Source organism: Dreissena polymorpha, chromosome 6, assembly GCF_020536995.1.
Source record: "Dreissena polymorpha isolate Duluth1 chromosome 6, UMN_Dpol_1.0, whole genome shotgun sequence".
NCBI classification, from domain to species: domain Eukaryota; kingdom Metazoa; phylum Mollusca; class Bivalvia; order Myida; family Dreissenidae; genus Dreissena; species Dreissena polymorpha.
The window spans coordinates 731,310-743,328 of record NC_068360.1 but is presented as its reverse complement, the minus strand read 5'-3'; the positions used below and the strand labels follow the sequence as shown (position 1 = coordinate 743,328).

Sequence of the window (12,019 nt, the reverse complement as noted above, 5' to 3'; positions counted from 1 at the left end):
CTTGCATCCATCTCCACTAATCTCCTTGGCCGGATGGTTGGGTTTACCTAACGGCTTGCCTTTTTAAACCTCCTTGCTTCCATCTCCACTAACTTCTTGGGCCGGATGGTTGGGTTTACCTAACGGCTCACCTTTCTAAACCTCTCATCCTTGCTTCCAATCTAACAAACCTGGGCCGGATGGTTGGGTTTACCTAACGGCTCGCCTTTCTAAACCTCTCATCCTTGCATCCATCTCCACTAATCTCCTTGGCCGGATGGTTGGGTTTACCTAACGGCTCGCCTTTCTAAACCTCATTGCTTCCATCTCCACTAACTTCTTGGGCCGGATGGTTGGGTTTACCTAACGGCTCACCTTTCTAAACTTGTAATCCTTGCTCCATCTCAACTAACCTGGGCCGGATGGTTGGGTTTACCTAACGGCTCGCCTTTCTAAACCTCTCATTCTTGCATCCATCTCCACTAATCTCCTTGGCCGGATGGTTGGGTTTACCTAACGGCTTGCCTTTTTAAACCTCCTTGCTTCCATCTCCACTAACTTCTTGGGCCGGATGGTTGGGTTTACCTAACAGCTCACCTTTCTAAACTTGTCATCCTTGCTCCATCTCAACTAACCTGGGCCGGATGGTTGGGTTTACCTAACGGCTCGCCTTTCTAAACCTCTCATTCTTGCATCCATCTCCACTAATCTCCTTGGCCGGATGGTTGGGTTTACCTAACGGTTTGCCTTTTTAAACCTCCTTGCTTCCATCTCCACTAACTTCTTGGGCCGGATGGTTGGGTTTACCTAACAGCTCACCTTTCTAAACCTCTCATCCTTGCTTACAATCTAACAAACCTGGGCCGGATGGTTGGGTTTACCTAACGGCTCGCCTTTATAAACCTCTCATCCTTGCATCCATCTCCACTAATGTCCTTGGCCGGATGGTTGGGTTTACCTAACGGCTCGCCTTTCTAAACCTCCTTGCTTCCATCTCCACTAACTTCTTGGGCCGGATTGTTGGGTTTACCTAACGGCTCGCCTTTCTAAACCTCTCATTCTTGCATCCATCTCCACTAATCTCCTTGGCCGGATGGTTGGGTTTACCTAACGGCTTGCCTTTCTAAACCTCCTTGCTTCCATCTCCACTAACTTCTTGGGCCGGATGGTTGGGTTTACCTAACGGCTCACCTTTCTAAACCTCTCATCCTTGCTTTCAATCTAACAAACCTGGGCCGGATGGTTGGGTTTACCTAACGGCTCGCCTTTCTAAACCTCTCATCCTTGCATCCATCTCCACTAATCTCCTTGGCCGGATGGTTGGGTTTACCTAACGGCTCGCCTTTCTAAACCTCTCATTCTTGCATCCATCTCCACTAATGTCCTTGGCCGGATGGTTGGGTTTACCTAACGGCTTGCCTTTCTAAACCTAATTTGCTTCCATCTCCACTAACTTGTTGGGCCGGATGGTTGGGTTTACCTAACGGCTCACCTTTCTAAACCTCTCATCCTTGCTTCCATCTCAACTAACCTGGGCTGGATGGTTGTGTTTACCTAACGGCTCGCCTTTCTAAACCTGTCATCCTTGCATCCATCTCTTCTAATCTCCTTGGCCGGATGGTTGGGTTTACCTAACGGCTTGCCTTTCTAAACCTCCTTGCTTCCATCTCCACTAACTTCTTGGGCCGGATGGTTGGGTTTACCTAACGGCTCACCTTTCTAAACCTCTCATCCTTGCTTCCATCGCTACTAACCTGGGCTGGATGGTTGTGTTTACCTAATGGCTCGCCTTTTTAAACCTGTCATCCTTGCATCCATCTCCACTAATCTCCTTGGCCGGATGGTTGGGTTTACGGAACGGCTCGCCTTTCTAAACCTCCTTGCTTCCATCTCCACTAACTTCTTGGGCCAGATGGTTGGGTTTACCTAACAGCTCACCTTTGTAAACCTCTCATCCTTGCTTCCAATCTAACAAACCTGGGCCGGATGGTTGGGTTTACCTAACAGCTCGCCTTTCTAAACCTCTCATTTTTGCATCCATCTCCACTAATCTCCTTGGCCGGATGGTTGGGTTTACCTAACGGCTCGCCTTTCTAAACCTCCTTGCTTCCATCTCCACTAACTTCTTGGGCCGGATGGTTGGGTTTACCTAACAGCTCCTTTCTAAACCTCTCATTCTTGCATCCATCTCCACTAATCTCCTAAGCCGGATGGTTGGGTTTACCTAACGGCTCGCCTTTCTAAACCTCTCATCCTTGCATCCATCTCCACTAATCTCCTTGGCCGGATGGTTGGGTTTACCTAACGGCTCGCCTTTCTAAACCTCCTTGCTTCCATCTCCACTAACTTGTTGGGCCGGATGGTTGGGTTTACCTAACGGCTCACCTTTCTTAACCTCTCATCCTTGCTTCCAATCTAACAAACCTGGGCCGGATGGTTGGGTTTACCTAACGGCTCACCTTTCTTAACCTCTCATCCTTGCTTCCAATCTAACAAACCTGGGACGGATGGTTGGGTTTACCTAACAGCTCGCCTTTCTAAACCTCTCATTCTTGCATCCATCTCCACTAATATCCTTGGCCGGAGGGTTGGGTTTACCTAACGGCTCGCCTTTCTAAACCTCCTTGCTTCCATCTCCACTAACTTTTTGGGTCGGATGGTTCGGTTTACCTAATGGCTCACCTTTCTAAACCTCTCATCCTTGCTTCCATCTCCACTTACCTTTTGGGCCGGATGGTTGGGTTTACCTAACGGCTCGCCTTTCTAAACCTCTCATTCTTGCATCCATCTCCACTAATCTCCTTGGCCGGATGTTTGGGTTTACCTAACGGCTCGCCTTTCTAAACCTCCTTGCTTCCATCTCCACTAACTTTTTGGGCCGGATGGTTGGGTTTACCTAACGGCTCGCCTTTCTAAACCTCATCCTTGCATCCATCTCCACTAATCTCCTTGGCCGGATGGTTGGGTTTACCTAACGGCTTGCCTTTCTAAACCTTCTTGCTTCCATCTCCACTAACTTCTTGGGCCGGATGGTTGGGTTTACCTAACGGCTCACCTTTCTAAACCTCTCATCCTTGCTTCCATCTCAACTAACCTGGGCCGGATGGTTGGGTTTACCTAATGGCTAGCCTTTCTAAACCTCTCATCCTTGCATCCATCTCCACTAATATCCTTGGCCGGAGGGTTGGGTTTACCTAACGGCTCGCCTTTCTAAACCTCCTTGCTTCCATCTCCACTAACTTCTTGGGCCGGATGGTTGGATTTACCTAACGGCTCACCTTTCTAAACCTCTCATCCTTGCTTCCATCTCCACTAACCTCTTGGGCTGGATGGTTGGGTTTACCTATAGGTTTGCCTTTCTAAACCTCTCATCCTTGCATCCATCTCCACTAATCTCCTTGGCTGGATGGTTGGGTTTACCTAACGGCTCGCCTTTCTAAACCTCCTTGCTTCCATCTCCACAAACTTCTTGGGCCGGATGGTTGGGTTTACCTAACCGCTCACCTTTCTAAACCTCTCATCCTTGCTCCATCTCAACTAACCTGGGCCGGATGGTTGGGTTTACCTAACGGCTCGCCTTTCTAAACCTCTCATTCTTGCATCCATCTCCACTAATCTCCTTGGCCGGATGGTTGGGTTTACCTAACGGCTCACCTTTCTTAACCTCTCATCCTTGCTTCCATCTCCACTAACCTCTTGGGGCCGGATGGTTGGGTTTACCTAACGGCTCGCCTTTCTAAACCTCTCATCCTTGCATCCATCTCCACTAACTTCTTGGGCCGGATGGTTGGGTTTACCTAACGGCTCACCTTTCTAAACCTCTCATCCTTGCTTCCATCTCAACTAACCTGGGCCGGATGGTTGGGTTTACCTAACGGCTTGCCTTTTTAAACCTCTCATCCTTGCTTCCATCTCCTTTAATCTCTTGGGCCGGATGGTTGGGTTTACCTAACGGCTCACCTTTCTAAACCTCTCATCCTTGCTTCCATCTCCACTAACCTCCTGGGCCGGATGGTTGGGTTTACCTAACGGCTCGCCTCTCATCTTTGCTTTCATCTTCACTAACCTCCTTCAACTTCAACACCCATAATCCTAGGGGCTAAGGTTAAGGTCACACTTTGAGGTCAAAGGGCGATTTGTCCAGAAAACTTTTGTGTCCAGAAGCAGGGGATATCAATTTAACAAATTTGCTTGTTTAAATTTATGTTCAAACCCAAAAAAGGTCGCTTGTGTGCATTTTTGTACTTTTTTTGTAAAGACTTTGTGAAAAAGTTAATAAAATTGACAGAAATAATTGTAAACAATATTGCTGTTAATGAGAATATCCTTATAGTGTAAGTAAACACACCTTTCCATATGGAGAGGAAATCCAGGTTCAAATCCTGGTAGGGATCCCATATAAGCAGCAAATGGCCAAACAATAAGCATGTCGTATGGCTAAAATCTTAAGTGTCACAAGTTAAAAATCAAAATAGTAACAAAATGACAGGGACTGTCAACCACAAACGACGAAAAAAGCAAAGTTTTAAAACGGTATGTTTTACAATAATTAGTTGAAAATTGATCATTTTTTTTTATTGATTGATAAATTGATTTGTCACAAACCAAAACTGTCTCACAACAAAACGGTCTTCAAACAAAACTATCACAGACCAAAATGGTCTTACAACGGCTTCCCGGTCTTCAAACAAAACGGTTACATATTTACAAGTTTGGACAAATCCACCAATCATTTAAGAAGGTCTAACTTCCACACAAAAAACTTGATGTATATTCAAAAGGGCCATAATTCATAGCAAAATGTTGCAGCTACTATTCCTTCCTTTATGATCACCAACATAAAGGCCATTCATCTGTGAAAGTTTGAGCGAATAGCACCAAGCAGTTAAAGAGGAGTTGAGTACCTATATTGGGACTATATATTCTAAACAAGACAAAAAGACAAAGTGCCATAATACAACCAAAACTGATCAGAGCCCAAAATCCATCAGAACAATCATCTAAATATTCAGGTTATTTAGCTGTGAAAGATTGAGCTAAATAGGCCAAGTAGTTAAAGGAGCTGAAAACACACAATTTTGGGACTACATGTATATATTGATTAGTGGAAAACAGACAAAGTGCAATAATTCTGCCCTAACTTGTCACAGCCGGAATTCCTTTCATTACGATTATCTGCACTTTAAGGACAGGCAACTGTGAAAGTTTGAATGAAATCCACCCAGTAGTTAAAGAGGAATTGAAAACACAAATTTAGTAGCAATACTTTAAGACTTAAGCGTGACAAGAAAATCCCTAATACGGACAGAAAGAGTCAGACAAAGGCATATCTATATGCCCACACCCCAAAATTTTCAAAATGGGGGCATAAATTGCATTGTTTTTTTTTGTTTTTTTTATTTAAATTTAAATTGCATTAAATATTTAAAGCGCAGAATTGTCTCACTTTGTTTAGTGAGATTTTTAAAACAAACATATATTGAGATGTGTGTATAAAAACATGTAAATGAAAAAAATGAAGCAGAGTGTGTTTTTGTTGTTTATATAAAAAACTCATTTGGTATGTGAAAAACTGATACATGCAATGCCAATGCTCAAAAAAACATGCTTAAAACACACACTTTTTGAGAAGGGTATATACAAATAAAATTTATGTCTGAATAAATTTTCTAACAGGATATTTGAATATGTTCACAGGCTATTTAATTTTTGCAATCTGTTGTATAGGAGAATGTTATCGAAAGCAAAAATAGGGAGATCCGTTAATGAGTGTTATGCATATGATGATTTTAAGAAAAGTATATGAATAACCATTATTGCTATAAGTTACTATGTATACAAATCAGTTGAGTTTTTCTTATTGACATAATATTTTCATTATAATTACACAATGCAACAATAAGTGTTCTTCTTTTAGTTAGAACTACCAAATTATTGCAAGTGCAATTTTTTATGTTCAATAAAGAAAATATTTTATGTTAGTGTGATTGTTCATAATGTGTAGCCCAGATCCAATGCATTTGTAAAAATGCGACATCATTCTTACAATAATCATGTTCATGTGGCATGTTTCTGTTTTCGATTTTCATTGCAATTGTCATATCTTAAAAAATCCCTTAGACTCATTCACACTCTGCAATAGAAAGGCAGATAAGGCCTCTGGTCAGTGACCTCTTGGCAGCCACAAGTCCAGGGAATGTGTTGATACATAATGTAAACAGGTAACTCCGTCTTCTTGCATGAAGAAATGTATGTCAATTGACTTTCGGAAGCCATAGGGGAAATGCTGCTTGCTCCAGATATTAAGGACAGCAACCAGACATGTTTGTCAGAACAGTTCCATCTGAATTGTAAATTGTAATGTGTTAAATATTTATCAAGGCATGCAATATGCATCATAACATTATACAACTCGTTCTAAAGAGCCGTATGTTTTTAGGTCATCTATTTTTTGAAAAAAAATTATGAGCTATTGTCATCACCTTGGCGTCGGCGTCTGCGTCGGCGTCTGCGTTGGCGTCCGGTTAAGTTTTGCGTTTAGGTCCACTTTTCTCAGAAAGTATCAATGCTATTGCATTCAAACTTGGTACACTTACTTACTATCATGAGAGGACTAGGCAGGCAAAGTTAGATAACTCTGGCGTGCATTTTGACATAATTATGTGCCCTTTTTATACTTTGAAAATTGAAAATGTTGGTTAAGTTTTGTGTTTAGGTTCACTTTTCTCAGAAAGTATCAATGCTATTGCATTCAAACTTGGTACACTTACTTACTATCATGAGGGGACTAGGCAGACAAAGTTAGATAACTCTGGCGTGCATTTTGACATAATTATGTGCCCTTTTTATACTTAGAAAATTGAAAATTTTGGTTAAGTTTTGTGTTTAGGTCCATTTTATTCCGTAAGTATCAAAGTTATTGCTTTCATACTTGCATCACTTACAAACTATCATAAGGGGACTGTGCAGGCAAAGTAATGTAACTCTGACTGGCATTTTGACAGAATTATGTGCACTTTTTATACTTAGAAAATTGAAAATTTGTTTAAGTTTTGTGTTTAGGTCCACATTATTCCTACAGTATCAAAGCTATTGCTTTCATACTTGCAACACTTATAAACTATCATAAGGGGACTGTGCAGGCAAAGTTATGTAACTCTGACTGGCATTTGGATGGAATTATGGGCCCTTTATACTTAGAAAATTGAAAATTTGGTTAAGTTTTGTGTTTTGGTCCACTTTACCCCTAAAGTATCATAGATATTGCTTTCATACTTGGAACACTTGCAAACTATCATAAGGGTACAGTAAAAGGACAAGTTGCATAACTCTGGTTGTCATTTTTACGGAATTATGGCCCTTTTTTGACTTCTTAACTTTGAATATATGGTTAAATTTTGTGTTTCAATTCACTTTACTTCTTAACTATCAAGGCTATTGCTTTCAAACTTCAAATACTTTCATGCTATCATGAGGTTACTGTACCTGGCAAGTTGAATTTTACCTTGACCTTTGAATGACCTTGCCCTTGTCAAATAAAAACGCACTTTTTACCAAAACACACATTTAGCGCACTTAAAAGTGCGTTAATTGTGTGTTTTTTGTTAATATGTGCGTTTTCAGTGTTCAAAAGTGCATTTAAGTGCGCTTTTTGTGCGTTTTTACTTTTCAAGTGCGTTATTTTAGTGAAAAAGTGCGTTTTTTGTGTGTTTTCTTCATCTGTAAGTGCGCTTTTGAGTGAAGATGTGAGCAAAATGTGTGTTTTTTATCTAAGAAGTGCGTCTTTTATTTAGGAAGTGCGTTTTTTGTGTGTTTTCTTCATCTGTAAGTGCGCTTTTGAGTGTAGATGTGAGCAAAATGTGTGTTTTTTTTTCTAAGAAGTGCGTCTTTTATTTAGGAAGTGCGTCTTTTATCTTAGAAGTGTGTTTTAAGGTTTACAGATGTGGGTTTTTTCTCACAAAATTGCGTTTTTCTATTTTGATGTGCGTCTTTTTTAAGCATAAGTTAGTCTTTTATTTCATAAGTGTGTTTTTATCATATGATCTGTTTTAAAAGGATGTATCTAAAAAGACACATGTTTAACACACTTCTTAAAAAGTGTGTCTTTAACAACTGTTTAGCAAATGTTGTACAGAAATTGAACAAGAAACAAAATTGTTGCAGGCTCTAACAATTTATTTACATCAAATGATTAAACATAGACATATATCTCAGTAACCTGTAATAATATACGGGGCAGTTTGAATAATTACTGGTTGTCCATATTAACCTGTTTAATGTTTACATACTTTATCATACAATTTCAATGCATACCCTATTGCTTACGTTTTAATCTCAAACATTTCTAAAAATCTCCACCTAAATCAGACTGTGTGTAACTAATTAAAAATATTGAAAGTGTCAAAAGACTATTATGTGGGCTTGATAGTATCAATTATATTTCCTCAACATAAATAAGTATTTGAACTTTCTTATACTGATATTTATACCCTAATACAATTAATGTCTACCACATTGACCATAAACATACATTTTAAAAGGCAATTAAAATAATATTAATACTATTAATATTATTTGCTAAAACCATTCAGCATGTTATATTTAAATATTTACAATTAAATATAATGTGTTAAGGGTGCTGTGTATTATTCAATAAATATTTTGGTGTTGAAATGACTGCCTTATCAGTATTTCTCAAATTATGCAATTTTTGGCTTAGACACAGCATGGTATCAGATAAGAGAATAGCCAGTCCCTATCAGTCCTCCATCTAAGCCTAACTAAGGGGTGTTGATATACTTTTGATTTGTTCAGGCACCATCTATTTGAGAACACAGATAGGAAGTTATTTTTTGAAAACAAGCAGCATCAGCAACTGACTTTAAGCTAGAATTAAGACTTATTATTCTAGTGTAAAATGTCTTGAAATACTTTCAGCATGAAGTATTGTGTGATGAAAAAAATGTGTATTTACTACAATGTGTAAATCAACAATAAAGGAGATTAAAAGTGGGTGGTTAAAGACATATAAAGTGATATGGTCTAGTTCAACAACTGCCTGTATTTTTGGAATACTGAAGAACAGTCTGTTGTAACAGGTTCGTATTTTCAATTCTGCATCCCTTTTTTATTTAGTTTATTGAATTAATTATGATTATTATCATATTTATGTATTGTCACTGGGAAATGTAAATGGATGAGTAAATGTAATGCAATTTTAAAGAAAAACAACACCATTTGAATTATTATGGCTGTATTTTATGGTTATTGTCATCTTAAAGTTATTAATACCTATTTTTGGTCATTAATGAACAGATTTTTCCCCCATATTAAATGAGAACTTTTAAATTTAAAGGTTAAACCCCATGGAAAGAATGTGCATCATCGCATCGCCTGCCAAAAAAGGGAGCAAAAGAGAGACTACCTGATGTATGGACTTGAATACCAGGTTTTACCCTGCACAAGCTGGCCGACATGAGGAGAACAGGAGTGGGAAAACCGCGCCCTCTCCTTGACCAAGAAAAGCTGGATTTGTTTAGAGGTAAAACTATACAGGGTACTGGTTATTGCATTTTGAAAGGTGTCACACTTCCGACCAGTCCACACAGCAAAATGAGACCACGTATCGTACATTTTCGAACAGTATTTTCTATCAAACGTATTTATTTATGAAAATCGTTAAGTCACATGTGATCAGGGGATTAAAATTGCAAAATAAACAACCAAAAACAACAAGCAAACAAACTAGTTTTGATTTAAATTTATAATTTTTATAGCAACAAGATTACCATAACAGCAATATTCAACACTTACATTATAAAATATCTTTCAGGACCTGATCAAATGAGATCATGCACGAGACGCATCGCGCAAAAGCCATGACAGTATAATAGTTGCAAAGAAGTTTGACCGGCTGGTGGCAGACTTGGAGAGAAAGATGAGAGCTGCACTCTGCTGCCTCAAAGAAATGCTGAAAGACCTTGATTGATATGCATCTTTCTTATGTATATAGCTGTTCGTGTATATATAGTACATGTTATTATAGTATGCTATTATTTTTTGTTTATTTATAATCAAATTATGTTTATATTTATTTCATCAAATTGCCATTGATATTTAATTACTCATGTATGTTAAAAAATGTTGGTGTACATTAAAGTATAAAATTGAATTATCTTGTAATTATTAAAATACACAAATGTATATGTTTATAGAATTATTGGTTTTTATTGCATATCTGAATTAAAAAAAACTTTTAACAGCATATAATTGAATCAACTGTTAAGGCAAAAGATGCACCTTTAACGCACATGTGTGCTTTTTGTGAGTGCGTTTTTTGCTGCCATTCATGTGCGTAAATTGTGCGTTTTGTGTGGGTTATAACTGCGCTTAACGTGCGTAAAATGTGCACTTTTTGTGAGTTAAATGTGCGCTTTTTTATTTAAAAAGCGCACATTTAACGCACATAAAAGCGCACATTTAACACACATGTGCGCTTTTATGTGGGTTATAACTGCGCTTTTCGTGAGTTAAATGTGCGCTTTTTAAATAAAAAAGCGCACATTTAACTCACAAAAAGCGCACATTTAACGCACATAAAAGCGCACATTTAACACACATGTGCGCTTTTATGTGGGTTATAACTGCGCTTTTCGTGAGTTAAATGTGCGCTTTTTAAATAAAAAAGCGCACATTTAACTCACAAAAAGCGCACATTTAACGCACTTAAAAGCGCACATTTTACACACATAAATGGCAGTCAAAAACGCACTTATAAAAAGCGCACGTTTAACGCACATTTAACGCACATAAAAGCGCACTTTAACACACATGTGCGCTTTTATGTGGGTTATAACTGCGCTTTTTGTGAGTTAAATGTGCGCTTTTTAAATAAAAAAGCGCACATTTAACTCACAAAAAGCGCACATTTAACGCACTTAAAAGCGCACATTTTACACACATAAATGGTAGTCAAAAACACACTTATATAAAAAGCGCACGTTTAACGCACATTTAACGCACATAAAAGCGCACATTGAACACACTTATAAAAAGCACACGTTTAACGCACATAAAGCGCACATTTATCCACAAAAAGCGCACATTTTCTTGTTTGTTTGTTTTTGTTCAAAACTCACTCGGTATGAAAAAGCGCACAAAAAACGCAGTGCCAATACCGCCACGTTTAACGCACGCAAAACGTTCGTAAAACGTACATTTCACACACTTTTTTGAGAAGGGTGACTCTCAAGGTCAAATTATTAAATTTTGCTTAAATTTCCATAACTTCTTTATTTATGATTAGATTTGATTGATACTTTGACCAAACTACTCTTACCTGACATACCACAATAGACTCCACCCAAACCATCCCCCGTGCCCTCCCCCCCCTCCCACCCCCCGAATCCCCCCCCCTATTTTTGTTTTTAGTTTTTAACATCATCTCACAAATGACCACCACACCCTCACACTATACCCCCCACAATATTTTTTTTGGAAACGGTTAAAAAACACAAATATTTATTTTTATTATTTTATGTTTGAAATACCGTCCAACCATCGCACCCAAGAATCCCCCCCACCCCACCCGAATCCCCCCCCTTTTTTTTTAAGATCATCTCACAAATGACCACCACACCCTCACACTATACCCCCCCCACCCCCACTCCACCCCCCCCAAATTTCATTTTTTCATGAAACGGTTAAAAACACAAATATTTATTTTTATTATATTATGTTTGAAATACCGTCCAACCATCGCACCCAAGAACTCCCCCCCCCCCCACTCACCCCCCCCCGCCCCCGATTTTTTTTTCCGCATTTTTGGAAAATAATGTAATAAATGTCCACACCCCCACACTATACACCCCTCTTCACTCCACCCCTCCCTCCTTTGTGATTGAAAATGAGAGTCCCTTCACCTTTAAAAAGAAAATAGATGAGCGGTCTGCACCCGCAAGGCGGTGCTCTTGTTACATACTGAAATTGTTCAAATTCACTGTCTCTTACCACCGGATAATCCTTTATTACACTTTTTAAT

The 12,019-nt window shown here is 39.0% G+C and overlaps 1 long non-coding RNA gene across 1 annotated transcript; it reads left to right on the top strand.

The window, feature by feature from the left end:
* The first annotated feature begins 8,441 nt into the window (after positions 1–8,441).
* On the top strand, positions 8,442–10,326 carry LOC127834563 (uncharacterized). Its single transcript, XR_008027998.1, has 3 exons — positions 8,442–9,077; positions 9,335–9,520; positions 9,812–10,326. It is a non-coding gene; the product is annotated as an uncharacterized LOC127834563 (long non-coding RNA).
* The last annotated feature ends 1,693 nt before the right edge of the window (positions 10,327–12,019 follow it).